The sequence below is a fragment of the Lissotriton helveticus genome, chromosome 10 (genome assembly GCF_964261635.1).
Source record: "Lissotriton helveticus chromosome 10, aLisHel1.1, whole genome shotgun sequence".
Classification (NCBI taxonomy): Eukaryota; Metazoa; Chordata; class Amphibia; order Caudata; family Salamandridae; genus Lissotriton; species Lissotriton helveticus.
Genome location: NC_136071.1, coordinates 228,352,460 through 228,368,957, shown reverse-complemented (window position 1 = coordinate 228,368,957; position 16,498 = coordinate 228,352,460). Strand labels below are relative to the sequence as shown.

Below are 16,498 nucleotides of genomic sequence, written 5' to 3'. Positions count from 1 at the left end.
TTCAGCAATCAGTTATATACCGAGCAGAATACAGAGAAGAAAACAAAAAGGACACCTTATACATAAGGTACATAGAAGCATATACAATAGCATAAATAAGAAAAAGAAGGAAAATAACAACCGCATAGCTTTACATAGGATGAAAAATAAAACATTACAGGATCATAACAAGTTTGAGATAGAAGCCCATACATTTTGACCAAATATTTTCCTTTTTTTCCCCTTTTGATCTATAAATCGCCATTTCTAATTGGTATATAGATAACAGTTTCAGTTGCCAATGATTAAATGCTGGTGGCTCTGGATCTAACCAACAGGAGGTAATACAAAAGCGACAAATTGACATACAAATAAATAAAAATCCTTCTTCCGCTGCTGGCCTTTTTCCAATTAGGTTCGCTTGAAGTCCAAAAATAATCAATTCGGCAGACAATTGTACATCAATCCCAAAACTATTATTTAAAAATAATTGAACACCCATAATAAATTGGGAAAGTTTCGAACAATTAAAAAGCATATGTATAGAGTCAGCAGCAAGATAACCACATCGATTACATTTATTACCAAATTCTCGCTTTCCATTTCGCTAATTTTGCTGGAGAATAATATAGATCAAAAATAGCCATGAAATGCTGACTTTGTAACGAGCCATTGAAAAGCATTTTGGTTGACAACTCAATTGCTCTGGATATATCTATATTATCTAGTCCAAGTTTCCTCTGCCATTTATTCCCCACCAGCCCTAAATCATCTTCAAGTTTATTTATCATCCTTTGATAAACTATACCGATGTTTTTCCCCCTTCTACTAGTTTCCAAAATATCCATTTTTGTCATTAATGAGTGAAGAAAGTGTTTTTCCCTTGGCAGACCAATCTTACATAGGACAAACCTAAATGTTTGTCTCAAAACTACCCAATGTGCCCACTGAATCCCCAACAGGATCCTTCTTGTCTCATATACTAATACAACAAAACTAAAATTCATTCATTTTATTAAAACAGCAGGAGAGTTTGTACATTTCCAATCTCATGTTAAAAACAAGTTATACACATATATTAAAATTTCATGAACACATTCATGAATTGCATTAACTCCCGTACAAAAATATTAAAAAAACAAATTATTAAAAAAACCACAGTTCATACACATTATATCGAGCTGAGAAATACAAAAAAGGAGAGACATACAAAGACATAGAAATTGTCAGTAACTGTTGCACGTTTTTTGAGATTTTTATCATAGACACTATCCTTGACGTCTATAATTCTTTATCTACAGGATAGGTATTTTTGATCTCTTGATCGTGCAGAGGAGCGTCGACGCGTTTCGATGGTTTTTACCGATATATTACCATCTTTTTCAAGACTATATTAATGAGTCTCTCCTACATATGGCACTGGTTGGTTGCCGTCAGTATAATTCTCCTGCGGATAAACATATTGCCATCAGTGTTTTGTATGTATTACATTCAGCTTATTCATTCTACAAAACCTCTTCCCAATTAATAATTGTATTACAGTCATCCTACTGGTACATCATGTTCTAATAAATCGGCATTGTCATATTCTTAGTTGCCAAGCGATAGTCTCGATCATTAGTGGATATTTCACAGTAATTTACCCAGAATCATATTCCTCAGTACATTGTATCTTCCCCATTTACATCTTGTTAATTCTACCCCACTCTTTGTCCCGCATTGGCCACTTATTTCCTTCCTTATATCCCTATCTAATTTCATCAATATCCTCAGCGGATCGGGTGTCTGTCATAGGAAACATTATCAACGTTTTTTTGGTTACCTGTTCACATATTACACGATTTCCTAGTTAATCCCATGAACTCCATCACAATATGGTCCAGGACTGGTTATGCTGAAAAATAGATATATGATTTCACTTTATCACTGCTTTTAGTTAAGAGGACGGGAGGTGGGTTGTTTATCACTACTGATTTATTTACCATATTATCTGCAATCAGATTCTCTAATGAGTGATCCAAAAGACCCTTAGATTCCAAGAAACTAAGTATTTGAAGATATTTGAAGAAGTCGTTTCTGGATAAATTATAATTTTGCTGTAAAAAAGTAAAAAAAGCAACCTGATTTTCTTGGTACAAATCTCCTAACAGCCGTATCCCAGCTAAATGCCATCTATTCATTACTTGGTCCTTAAAAATCTCAGGTAGCAAACGATTGTTCAAAACCGGGGAATAATAGTTTAGATCACCACAAAAAAGTATTTTTCTTTTAATCTGCCTCCAAATTGTAAAAGCGTTTATTATCATTTTAAATTTCGTCTTTTTATAATAACTGGGCTCTAATATTCTTACTAAGCATTGACGAGCTTCCTCCCCTAATAACATTTCATAAATCGATGGGCTGATCGATTCTTCCAGATTTATGTCTTGAAAAATTAGAACGCCCATATATCTAAGTAAAATAGCCCAATAATATAACTGAAAATTAGGAATCCCCGAACCACCCTTCATTCTTGGGAGGGTGCACCATTTCAGAGCCCTTCTGGATCGATGGTATCCCCAAAGAAACCTGGAGGACATTCTGTCAATTTTTGAAAAGTAAAAAGATGAAAATAACAGAGGTATTGTACGAAATAAGTACAGAAATTTAGGGAAAATCAACATTTTCAATATATTAGTACGACCGTATAGTGAAAAGTGTAAATTATTTAATCTCTCCAAGGTTCTGTTTGCAGATTTTAAAACCGGTTCTATGTTAAGACGCACTATATCATCTACTTTGTGAGATATTATAATCCCAAGATATAGTGCCTCTGAGACAAAGACTATATTGTCCGTCCGGCCCTTCTCTGAATGGATCAGCTGTGTCTTTGAGACATTTAGTTTATATCCCGAGAGCCCTCCAAATTCATTAGCTAGATTAATTATTTTAGGTAGAGCCTGCCTGATATCTGAGGTAGCAATAGCGATATCATCGGCATACGCAAATATTTTGCATGCAGTTTGTGAAACAATAACCGAAGCAATATCAACCTCATTTTCCAATCTGTTGAGGTAAGGTTCGATATACAAAGCGAACAACAAGGGGGAGCAGGGACAACCTTGCCTTGTCCCCCTTGTTATCGTAAAATGTTCGGATAAGGTATCTGTTATCCGAATTGCAGCCTTCGGATGAGAATATAATGCTTCAATTGCCTAAATATATTCCCTGGGGAATCCCTTCCATTCTAGCACTGACCACAAGAACCCCCAGGCGACCCTGTCGAATGCTTTTTCAGCATCCAACAGGGCCACCGCAACTGGGGATTCCGTGGCCTGAGCCCAGTCCAAAAGTGATATATTTTTTTTGACATGGTCAGTTGTGTCTCGATTTAAAATGAATCTGTGTTGTTTTACTGAGACAAGAGTTGGCATAAAATCATTCAATCTATTGGCAAGAATTTTAGAAAAGATCTTGCTATCAGCAGTGATAAGAGAGATCGGTCTATATGACCCTAGCTCATCATCAGCCTTTCCTTTCTTCTTAAAAATAACTATGGTAGTTAACGACCATGAGTCAGGTGGATTACCTAAAAAAGCTTGCTGGAATACTTTAAGCATTTCAGGCTTGAGGAGTCTACGAAATACACGATAATATTCTAGGGGTATATTATCTAGTCCCATTGCCTTCCCAGCAGCCAAACCCAAAATTGCTGTCTCGATTTCCTCCTTACTTTTGTAAAGTGGCTCAATTCACACAGATACTAGGTGCACGGGCACTTTAATAAGGCAATAAACAAATTGAATAAAAGCAATTTGTTAAAAAAAAATGTAAACAAATAAATTTACACAGACCAATAAAAAAAATTACAGATTCATAACACACATTCCACTGCTTTACAATCATATCATCAGTTACATATGTAAGGAGAGACCTATTGGCTTTGCCAATGCTTGTTCTGAGTGGCATAGCTAAGGAAGCTAAAAAATACAAAATACCTAATCTCATACATGATGTTGCATGAATACAGTTCTAGGGTGTCCCCTGTGGCTCACCCTGCCCCAAATCAATGTAATAAAGGCTAAAGGCAGGGATACTCAAAGTATGGCCCTGGGGCAATATGCGGCCCTCCTGCCCTTTAATTGCAGCCTCCTGGTGAACAGCAGTGCTGGGCTTCTGTTCATTTGACAGAGCAGGAACATTCAGAAAGCTGTAAAACGGGCATTCATTATTTACACGTAAACTAAAGTAACGATAAAGAAGGAAAGATAGTCTCCTTTTTTTTTGGGCCTCATTTCACCATGGCCACTGCACTCTGGGCCTTTTGTGAACACCCTTGATCCGTCTGTGGGCCATGCAGTTTCGGACTCCTGGCCTCCACGGCACTGGTCTTTTTATAGGGGGGTGGGCGGGGTGGAAACCACCACCCAGTCCATGGCCTGGTGTAATTATTGGACCAGGTATCAAAGTGAATGGCCCTCCAGCAGCATTTGTCATAGACCCCTAACCTGACCACTTCAAATGATCCCCCCAAAGCTCTTCTGACCATTGTGGGTTACATTTGATGTCTATATTACATTTCCATTTTACTACACTTAACCAGGCTGTAGGGTGTGGAGGGAGGGGGTCCAACCAGTGTTTCCAAATCCCTCGCCTGGGCAGGAGCAGCAAATAAAATACTAAACCCCTTTTCTTATTTTTTAAGATATGTTGAGAGACACTGTCCACCTCAAGAAGCACCAGTGTTTCAGTTAAAATTATATTCTCTCCTTGGGTGGCCCTAATGGTGACTTCTAAAGTCTTTCAAAATTCTTTAATCAATGGACATGTAAAAAAACATGAACATCATTAGCCCTTAAAAAACTGCACCTCTTCCAACAGGGAACCGGTTGTAGCACAAACTTGGCCAGTCGTTGCTCGGTCCAGTATAACCTATGGATGACAAAAAAAATGATGACGTTTAAAATTAGCAGGTGTTACTGTGGCGTAAAGTAGTTTCAAGGAATTTATGCTCAGAGATTGTATGTTCCCTTCCTGCAGTGTATTTGTCCAAATCTCGGAAGGAGCCTTCAGTTTCTCTTCTTCTGCCTCCAAGAACTGTCCATACCATTTTGCCACTTCTTTGGCACTTGGACTAGTGTCCTGGAGTGAGGCCTCAAAGTCCCATGTACCCCTACTTCCACTACGACGGTCGAAGACCATGAAGTGAGCTGCAAATACTTGAACCTGGAGAGCTTAGTACCTGTCCTAATATTTAATACCTCCCAAGGAATCATTACTCCTTTTGTTAACAGGTCTCCCCATTTTGTTATCCCTGCCTGCTTTAAAGGCAGACTCAGTGCGTCTTTCAAGCACTCCGGCGTTCCTGGGGATTCCCAAATTGGGGAGAAATAGCCAATCTTTAGTGACCGTTTCACTACAAACCACAGTCTTAATGCAGATTTTAAACCTTTAACCTAACTTTTTAACAGAATTTTTTAGCTCCGAATTTATATTAAAAAGCTTCTGAGCCCACATCTTTGGTCATTTCTCCCTGTATTAAACCCCAGGGGGTGCTGATGGGCTCCTCTGCCAACATACAAATGTTTTTAAATTGGAAGGCCATTCAGTAAAGTCTACGGTCTGGCAATGCTAACCCGCCTTTCTTAAGACCTCCCTGGCTCCTATCCCCTCTCCCCTGAATCTCTCATCTTACTTGCTAGTCTGCATAGACCCCTGTCCTTTGTGCCCTTTGACTAAGCACTCCTTCTCCCCTTGTTGGGTAAAGATCCAATATTTATACTCTGGAGTCTCAGCGAACCTGCTGAGAGAGTCCAATGCGCCAAGGGAGCCACTCACAGCTGAGGTATGGTATGGCACCCCTTGCCAAAGCACTCCCTCTCCCCTTTTTGGGGAAGGATCCAGAATGTAGGCCTTGGAGTCTCAGAGCCCCCTCTGAGAGAGTCCACTGCGTGAAGGGAGCCTCCCGCAATTGAGATAGGGAAGTGATACCACTTCCCCTGGGATCACAGCTTACTGGACTTTGGACATTGCTTTGACTCGTCTAACCGTTTGTGTTCCCCGTCGCCCTTCCCCTGCTCTTTCCATGCGGTGTCCTTCACCCTCCCCTCCTCTTTCCCACCTAAATTACCTGTCTACTTCCCCAGCTCCTTCCCCCTCCTCTGAATCTTTCCCCCTGCCTGCTTTTCCCCTTACTTATCTGTGCTTATTGTTTATCTCGACCATACAAGTAACTATGTTGCCATGCTCTAATAACTGTGTAACCTTTGTAACGATGTAACCTGTACCTGTGATCTGATGCTCATGTAAAGCGCTCTGATACCTCCGGGTCTAGCCAGCACTATATAAAACTTTTAAAAAAACAAAAAAACACGGGATGCCCAGATAAAACTTGATATTTTCCCCTGTATTTTGTTAATTTCATCCTAGACAACTTATTCTATAGGAACACCTATAGTTTTAAAGCCATCTTGCACAAAACTTGTAAAAACATGATAAACTCTCTGCAAACTTCAAAAAAGTGTATTTTATTAACATGCATGATCGTTTTATCTTTGTAGATCAGATTATATCACTGCATTTTGAGGCCTTTATTAGCAGTGATAGTTTTCAAACTTTCATTTGATAATATTCATTCCATCCCTCTTTTTGAAAAAAATGCCATTAGTGAACCAAGAGGCAAGTAATTTATCTGGTCCACCTCGTGTGTAGCCTTAGTTGTTATATAATTGGAACATTATAGTTTATTAAATAAAACATAAGAGAAGGTTTTTTACAGCACATATCCTGAACCCCTGTATTTCAAGGTGCTCTCGTATGTGGTAATGAAAAAGGAGGCAAAGTGAAGTTAACCAATTGCCTAGGATCACACAATTTAGTAAAGTGGGGAAGCCAGGACTGATACCAGGTTTTCTAGTTTCACATTTTGCACTTCAGCCACCGGATGAGTATCTCTTCCCCTCTCACATTTTACATTCGAAGTTAATGCTTTGACTTTAATACTTGCATGAGAATAGATCATTGGTGGCAGACAGAAGGCTCGGTTTGTTGTCCACACCATGCATCTGCTTGTCGTTCCCCTACGCCCACTTTTCGTCACCCCGACCCTCAACCTGCTGGCATAAGTGCGGCCCTCGAGCATGCCCCAGACAGTACTTTGCGGCCCCCGGGGAAATGTTTGCGAGTACCCATGGTCTCACATTTCAAACCCTGTGCTTGACATTACGCAGACACCTTTGCTCTATCATGCAAGGGTGTGTTTTCTGGCACTAGGCAGCGGCAGCATGCTTAAGAAGCAGCAGAGGGGTGATATCAGCAGAAGTTCTACATCTTAGCAAGTCTCCTAGCTCAAAGCAGTGTTAAATGTAGTAAATATTCAGGGACAGTAGGCGGTATATAAATGTAATTCCAATTCTTTTTGTCATCAGTTACTCTTTAGACCACAAGGTGGCGCTAAAGGCAAAGCTATCAGGTCCATGTGATGTTGCTGAGCACTGATATGAATAAATTCTTTTAACTGTCAGTGTTTCTTTTTCTGGGTATAACTAGTTTCCTGTTGAAAAAATCCCATCCTGTATACCGACAATGACGATTAACAAATCATACATAAGGGATAATTAGGGAAATGTCCAGTTTTACATATAATTGGTGAGACTGGTGTTAAACATGTTTTTCCAAAATCCCGAGATTTGGCAGGCCAGTCAACCCAGGTACAGAGACCTAAAGCGATTCGCCCAGGATCACAAAAAGTAGTTAAGTTGGTGAATTATAACTAGAACTCAGCTCTCGTATTTCCGCAGGCAGTACTTCTGAACTCCATGGCCTATGTTCATTTACGAAGTTATTTGAGGAAAAATGGATGCCGATAAACAGCAGATTGTCTAGCGCCCAAACTGATAGTTCAAGGCGCTGTCCAGGACACTTGTGGAACGTCCGCCCAGGAATCATAAGTCAGAGGTTGACGTCCTAGTAGGGTAGAGTCGAACCTTCATCCTTCTGCTATGGATACCACTAGAAAGATTAATTTGGGAAATATTAGCACTTATTGTTCAAACGCAAGTTGCAATTCTGTTTGAGGCACCTTCTATGTGAAGACATTATTAGTGAGTTCAAGCAGTTACCAATATGGGGCCTCATTTATGTAAAGTGATGCTCCGCTGCGTGAAAACAGCAATGCGTCACTTTTCACTGCACCCTCCTTGCACCACCAATGATGCGTCATATTTACAGTATGATGCATCATTGCGCAAGGAGTTACAGATACGTCAGTATTTCTGACGTATCTGTATGGCGCAAAAGTGACGCATAGCCTCATAAATGAGGCCCATGATATCCAGAAACAGGTGTTTAGAGATTGACAGCACTAACCTGCGCCAACACAAACACGAGATATCAGTCCCGCCACTAATGTAGGAATGAAGCCAAACAAATGTTGAGCAGTGTCGCTTGCATGGCACAAAGTTTGCACATTTGATTTGGGTATTGCCTAAAACGAACACCTGCACAACCCTTAGTAAAGGCAGGACCCTGAGACAAGCTTGGATGGCTTGAGTATTCCTTCTGGCAGCTCAGATATCCCTGGGGCTTCTGCTGCTCTCTTCGTCCTAGAATGTTCCCTGAGCTCATTAAGATGATTTAAGGCTTCGCTTCTTGTGAGGCAAGGCTGGCGTGTCAGCAGCTGGTTATGGGTGCATGGGTGTGGGTGGAAGCAAACCATTTCTTCTTGAAGCATTAGTAATGCTCGAAGGCAGCTGTACAAATATAGCAGGCATCTGCAACCAAATATGTCAGCCATTGGCTGCAAACCTTTTGGCTGTGTGGATGCTTGTTTTATTTTGTCACGGTTTTTGTAAAACTTAGCTGGTGGGGAGGTCTGGCAGGCCCTCGCCAATATATAAACAAGACATTGTCTACGAATAATAATAACCTTTGGTCTCAAATGCACACCTTACTAAAGTAGTCCCTTGCACTGAAGGGAACTACTTTGTGGGAGCATATGCCCCGCCTTGAAAGAGAAGAATGATGACACTCTGGGCTATATTTATGAAATTTGTGGCACAGGGCAGCGCAGCGCAGCAAGTCACCTTACTGCTCTGCCTTACAGGGAAAGGGCATAAATGCAATGCATTTATCCAGTACTGTGCCTTCCTGTCCTTTCCCCCTGCGTTTTGGCATCCCAGCGCCAGGGCCGGACTGGGAACCAAATCCGGCCCTGGCAAAGTGCTCGGCCGGCCCCCCTTCCCACTCAGGGGGGGTTGGAGGTGCCGCCGAGCGCTTTGCTAGGGCCGGTTTTCGGCCGATTTTGTTGCAGGGCCGATATGCTGCAAAAACGGCCCTGTAACAAAATCGGCCCCCAGGGGCTCAAAACCGCCCCCCACCCGTGCGGCGCACCGGGGGATTGCCCGGTGCCCGCTATGGCCAGTCCGGGCCTGCCCAGCGCCACCGTAAGCACCCTTGCACCATGGTGCAAGGGTGCCTGTGTTATTGGCAGGATTGCTTACGTGCAGGAAGGGGCACCTTCCTGTATAAAAACAAATCTTTGGAGGTTATTTCCTCTTTCTATGCAGCACACCTAGAAAGAGGAAAAAATTAAAAGAAATACAGATATTTCTCCTTGTTACGCCTCACCTGAGAAGGCATATCTTTAAGGCACATTCCCAGGTTTACAAGTCCAGGTAAATCTGGGAATGCATCAAATACCACGGGAGTTGCGGGGGAACACCCACCGCAAAGCCCATGAAATGCCTCCCTTGCACAGACTAAGGCAACGCATCAATTTGCACTGCGTTGCCTTACTCCAGATTTTTGAAGCCATTCAAAGCCACGATAGGTAACCAGTCAAGTTTTGTGAAGGGCCTTCCACTGCGCTGCAACACATGTTGCTGCATTTTTAGTGACTATTGATCCGTTTGAGCTAGAACATTTTTGGGGGTAAAATCTGCTAATTATGCAGCAAATGGTTGATTTGTCACTCTTCTGCTGCTTATTGCTAACGTTGGGTGTTAACCTGGTACCAATGAGGTGCAACCAATGTCCAGACAGTGTTAAAAAGTAGAACAATTACAAAATAAGGAAGCTATACTATCACAAAATGAGCCACATTGCACCGCATGTTTTGCCTTTGCTTGCGGCATAATTTGCTCAACTCTGCCACATAATTTGGTCCTCACCTGCTGCATAATTCCAGTGGCCATAACTATGGGCCGCTGTGTGCTACAAAGCAGTCGGACAGTTCGATTAAACAGATGTCGATATTTAACCTGCCTTTGGAAATATCAACAATGGCGACAAAAGTCCTTCAAACTGCTGGCGTTCTGCAATACAAACCCCCTTCAGGGCTATTAAGCGCTGCAGATTTAAAATTACTTAGGATATAATGAATTTCCGAATATTTAAAGGTAGCGGCTTTGACAGTGAATACAAATGTATCCTAGTCAGGTGGGGGACATTTTTTTTAAGTGTTGTTTAATTTAATAGATTAAAATCCAAAGTGAAACACTCTTATATCTTGGTGCTACATGCAGCTCAAATGTCTTAACTGGGACAATGTTTTTATATTTTCTTTTTAATTATTTATTATTTATATAACACGATCATATCCCTTAAACAGGATGCCAGAGCGCTTTACACAGGTGGGTAACACCATGTAACGTACAGTAAAATAGACAGAAACATGAATTACATAACACATAATAGATATTCCCCATCATTCCAGCAGTTTACACCCAATATGGAGTTTGCTAGACACCTTACATATTGTAAAAGCCTTATAACATTAGGCGAGAAAGACAGAAGGAGGAAATACGTACTTACTGAAATTTGTTTTAGCAGTTTACATTAAAAATAAAAGTCAGAGGCGTTGTAGTAACAGAGTGGGTGTCATCACGAGAACAGGGCGGGGAGATGAAATCCTAAAGTAAATAGGGACAGTGTTTGAGTTGTATGTGAGGAGACCTCTAGGATGGGATTTGAAGAAGCCAATACTAATTTTAGCTCACCTGATGCAGTAAAGTAGAGAGGAAGACATCAGGATAGTCTGCGTGTCGACACTGTTATTACTTTACGAGTGACCCTCTTGATCGCCATAAACAATACTTTGCATTTCTTCCACTAGAGGGCAGCAGAGATCTGTGCCCAATCCTACCGTCACTTGATAGTTACAGAGGACATCTTTTCCTGCATTTCCTTCAATGGACAGCTCTCCCACCACTGAGACTGGGGTTTGGCTTTACCCTTCTCCTCTCATCGTCCTCCTTTTCGGCTGCTGTTTCAGATCTCACAGGAAAACAGACCCCTGTGGATTGAAAACTCAGCAGTTCAACCTTCCAACCTCGATACATTTAGTGCCATCAAATCAGAAAATAGTAACAGCGGTTATATAGTTATTTACAGTGCTTAGAGGCTGCAGTAACTGTGGTATGAAGCGTTATATTAACTCATAATTATTAATATTATTTAATGACTTGGTTAATGTCAACAGGGACACTACGTGTGATATAAAAACGAACAATAATAATAATTATTATTATATTGTTGTTATACCAGTGTGAGTGTGAACTTAACCTTTCACCTTTTAAAGATCATTAAAATGGGCAACACACAGTTTCATTATAATTGTGTATTAAACGAGCAGAGGAATATATTTTTTTTCAGTGCCTTGTTACTGGGCAAATGTTTTTCCCTAATCAAGTTGTAAAGTGAAAACGAAATTTAATCTAGAGTGAAAAGAAACAATTAAAAAAGACTTTGCCTCCAAAGTAATAAAAAAACATAAAAACATTGGGGCAAATTCAGAAAATAATTTCCAAGCATGTCCATCAGTACTATAGGAGTACTCTTTGACTTACTCAGACATACCTTTGTGAATCTGCCCTGAAACGTCCAACTCCATGTTAATACAAGTGTAAAGAAAGCACAGTCCTTTCTATTTGTGCTAAATTGTGCAGGACTAATCCGAGATAGCAAGAGACACAGCATCAATTTCCACCAGACAAATACTTGCACACTCACCTCCTGGAAGAGATGCCGCCAGGCCCACACCCAAGCACTGTATCACGATTAACCACATCGCTGGGGCGGCTATTCCGCCGCAGCGCAAAGGGGGCGGGTGGGCCGCGCGGCGGGCGCATGCTGGTGACGGAACCGCTCCGTCACCAGCCGCGGTTGAGCTGTGCTCATGACGGAGCGGTTCCGTCATGGCCCCGCCCGCTTAATAGAACGCGCCGCGCAGGCGCGAAATCAGCGCCTCGCAGGCGTGTCGGGCGGGCCATGACGGAACCGCTCCGTCATCAGCACAGGGCCACCGCGGCTGATGACGGAGCGGTTCCGTCATCAGCATGGAACCGGTTAAGGCTCCCTGTCTTCCGTTTTTACTGATTTTTACAGATAAATACTGACCGAAAACCATTTATTTTCTTGTCTGCATTTATTTTTAAATGTGGATCAAAACGGAAATTGGGTGCTTTTGAGTGATTCTAACTACACTTTGCCATGACTGCCAAGCCAATAGATGTGTTGAGATTGATAGGTAAGAGGGTTACAAAGAAAGGAATTTTAGTAAAGAGGCTTCAAAGGCAGCAGATATGCACAAGGCTGATACAGAAATGTGTATATTTTCATATAAGTGTATTGATTTTTCTTCTGTGGGTGTTCCTATTACTGACACCTGGCAGGCATTCAAGCATGACTCCATATTTATTGATTAAATAAATGTGGAAATGCACCAGTTTCAGCTTTATATTTTTCACTAAACCCATAAGAAATATGAATAAAAACAGATAAAGTTGAAAAAAAATGGATAAATACAGACGGAAATGTCAAACACATAAATACCATAAAACCGGGAGCCCTAATCACGATTCACTCTTTATCAGCACTGTAAAGGCTTCACAAGAAGGGTTAGGATACACCGTAGTTTACATGCTATACAAAGACAACAAACAGAAACGCAGCATACACCGGAGGTGTAGGCAAGAACTGAAGTTCATAGACCAGATAAAAACTGCTTCCTAAAAAGCAGTGCTCAGTTTGTAAAGTAAATAAATACAGGGAACCAAAGTTCTTCTGCACTGCCAAATGCTGGATTTGCCGATGACCAAGGCAGCCTAGTCTTTATTCCACCTGTTTCTTCTTCCAATGAGTGCGTCCCGCCCGTTTAACTCATTCCAGCAGGTTCATTTCCATCCCTGCTTTCTCCCTTTGCAACTGTTTCCTACTCCCGACCTCCTTTATGTATTTTATGCCCTTCTCTCTCTCTCCATCTGGGTCAAAGTCTGATGATGAAAAATAAGTCTCTGTTTCCAAATATAAGTGTTGGCGCCCACCACCCGCAGAGTCAAAGTCAAAGTCAAAAAGTTTTTATTTGTATAGGTACTCAACCGAGGACCACAAATGTAGAAAATGAGATAAAAATTAACAAAAGAAAAGTACATCACAAATTAATATAAAGCTAGTGTTGATTTAAAAAATTTGTACAAATTATAACATACAAACTCATTCGGGGGGTTGATACCTGCTATTAATATTTCGGAATCTTTTACTAACCTACAGGATCTGTATATCGGCGAAATATACTGAGCGCGAGCTGCTACTACTTTAAAGTTGGGGCAAATAAACAGTAAGTGTTCCACAGTCTGCTCACCCCCTTGACATAACAAACATAGATGGGAGAGATCTCCAAGTGACCATTTTGATTTAAAAGATTGTACAGGTAAAATCCCTGTTCGAAACATAAAAATCACCCTCCTTGCACTATGAGAAAGACAAAATGAAATATAAGGGTGTATATTCTTGTACTCTATAAGTGTAGTAAAGGGTTTGAATATTTTAAGCCGCTGGCTGTGTGCATAGTCCAAATCATAGCTCAACCTAGGAGTAAAACATTTTAGAAAGAGTTTTAGTTGTGACGCGGACCAAGTCTTTAAGATTTCTATAGAAATTTCAGCCATTTGGAGCGCCGCAGACATGTTAACTAGAAAAGTTTGTTTATCTACATCTGGGCCGAAAGTCTCTTTTTGTAGCAGAAATCTGAGGGTACCCTCCGTAGCATGAAGAAGATTATAGGCCCATCTAATTATATTTGCCACTGCGGTGGCAAAAGCACTAGTGATTCCGAATTCCAGCCGTAAAACCTGAACTGGTGTTGCAATTGGAACCCTCATCATTTTTTTCAAGATATTCCCCTCTTGACGGTCCATGAAGCCCCATTGTTGAATGGGAATGTATTCTGTAGCATATGACAGGACTGCAGGTATTTTTACTTTATATATTTTTATTAATGAGGAAAAATGCCTGCTCCCTGTGGCACTATATAGTCTGGACAGAGTTCCTGCATGTAAGTCAGATTTTTTCTTTAACTTCTCAATGTGCTTTGTATTTGAGAGATTCTTGGTAAGAATCCTGCCAAGATAGATATATTCTTTTTCTTCTTCAACCTTTTCGTCTCCAAGCCTCCAATTGTATTTGGCACTTTTCTTCCTCCCAGAAAAGGCTACAACTTTAGTTTTCCCTACGTTCGGAATTAAGAAATTGTCCTTTGAGTATTTGAACAAAATATCAAGGGAATTTTGTAGACCAAATGGTGTGAGATCGAACAAGACTATATCGTCCGCGTAAAGCAACGTATGAACTCTTTGCTGATTAATTTTTGGGGGCAAGCTAAGGCCCTTTTCTAATTGTTTAGGCAGGTCGTTTAAATATAACGAAAACAGCATGGGGGCTAATAAACAGCCCTGTTTGAGGCCGTTTTCAGTATATATTACTTTCGTTAGTCCTTTTTCGCCCCCCATTTGGACTCGACACCAAGTAGTTGTATGGAGGCTAATGATGACCTGTAGCAGATGTTCGTTAATTCCCAAACTCCTCAATTTTTTCCATAGTGTCGGACGGTCCACTCGGTCGAATGCAGTCGAGTAATCTATAAAGGCCATGTAGACCGTCTGTTTTTTTCTTGTGACATATTTGTCCAGGAAAAACTGAATAATTGCCATGTTATCTGTGACAGAGTGTTTGGGTCTGAAGCCTGACTGGAACATAGGTATCAACCCCAACGAAAAGGCCCAGTTTTTTAGTTGTAAGAGGATCTCTGCTGCGAAGATTTTCCCAGTAGCATCCAGCAGTGCTATTTGGCGATAATTTCCTGCTACCGTTTTGGAGCCTTTTTTATGAATTGGGATAATAGTACTCCCTTGCCATGACTTGGGTACTTGACCACAGGACATAATGTGGTTAAAAAGTGGAGTTAGTAGGAGGCTCCATTCCTTAGAGTTTGTTTGCAGGGCCTTAATAGGAATTTGATCAGGGCCGAAAGCTCCTGTACTTCTTGCCCTCCTAATGTGGGTTTCCACCATTACATTTGTTGTTTTCGGGATTACTTTTTCCTTGACTTTTTCCTCCACTTTATTTGAACCGTTTGTTTGTGATTTATCCACATTTGTTTTGTAGAGTTCTGCCAAGTAGAGTTCCCACTCTTTCGGAGGAACAGGTACTGCTTGTAATTTCTTTTTTGTCCCCGATAGTTTAGCTATTATGGACCAGTAGGTTCTCTGATTTGATTCTTTGGCAGCAATTTGTAATTCGACCCAGTTTCGATCTTGAAGGGATTTTCTCTCACTTGTTTTTCCTCTTCTCAATTGATTTTTTACTTTGTTTATTTCCTTCTTTTTAGTAGGAGAGGGGCGAAGGTATTGAGCACGTATCAATTTATTTAGGGTCTTCCTTATCAATGAATTCCCTGTTTTGTTGTTATTTTTCCTTTGTAAATTAGTATTGTTTGTATGAGAATTCATTTTAGTTATTACCTCCTTAAGTTCAATGAGCATGATCTCAAAATTTTCAATAGGATCTTCAGAATATTGGTTCCTTAAGAAATGCTGATGCTCAATCAAATTTATTATTTTACTCAGGGAGGACGGATTCCAAAAGATACGTCTCCGATCACTGTTTACCAAAGTTTCTTTTCTTTCGAGAATCATCGGACCTTCTTCTGCGGACTGAACCGACCAACTGATTCTAAGTTGCATGACGGCATGATCACTATCAGTGGTGAAGTTGGAGCAGAGATGGGACATAGTTTCGAACTGGTCCTTGCCGCAAATGATGTAATCTATTATTGACGGTCTCCCGTTACCCTGCCTTGTATAAGAGGCCGGGATGTCGCCTTCCACGTTCCCATTAAGAATGGTTCCATTTATGGTAAGCAGTACTGTTAACAGTGTTTTCCCTCTTTTGTTAGATCGGATATCTCTGGGGAATTGAGGGATTAAAGGATCCAAGTTTTCCTCTTCCAAAATTTTTCCCCACTTTTTTATTTCTAAATTGGAAATCTTCCCGTTAAAGTCACCCAATATCAAGTAATATGGGAACATAAGGGCTTCTATTATTTGTGTAATAATTTGCAGGGTATCATCATATAAAGTGTCATATTTTTTTCCTGGAGGGGCATAAACGTTAAAAAGCAACGTTGTTCTCGTTGAGGTCGAATTGTAGGCTTTCAGAGACAGTTTGATACATTGCACATTTTCACTTTTGGTTTCCACTATCT

At 40.8% G+C, this 16,498-nt stretch overlaps 1 long non-coding RNA gene across 1 annotated transcript; it reads right to left on the bottom strand.

The window, feature by feature from the left end:
* Positions 1-206: 206 nt before the first annotated feature.
* On the bottom strand, positions 207-11,029 carry LOC144785128 (uncharacterized). The gene is made up of 3 exons (XR_013601771.1): positions 10,956-11,029; positions 4,828-4,890; positions 207-1,426 (listed from the first exon to the last, which is right to left on the bottom strand). It is a non-coding gene; the product is annotated as an uncharacterized LOC144785128 (long non-coding RNA).
* Positions 11,030-16,498: the final 5,469 nt, after the last annotated feature.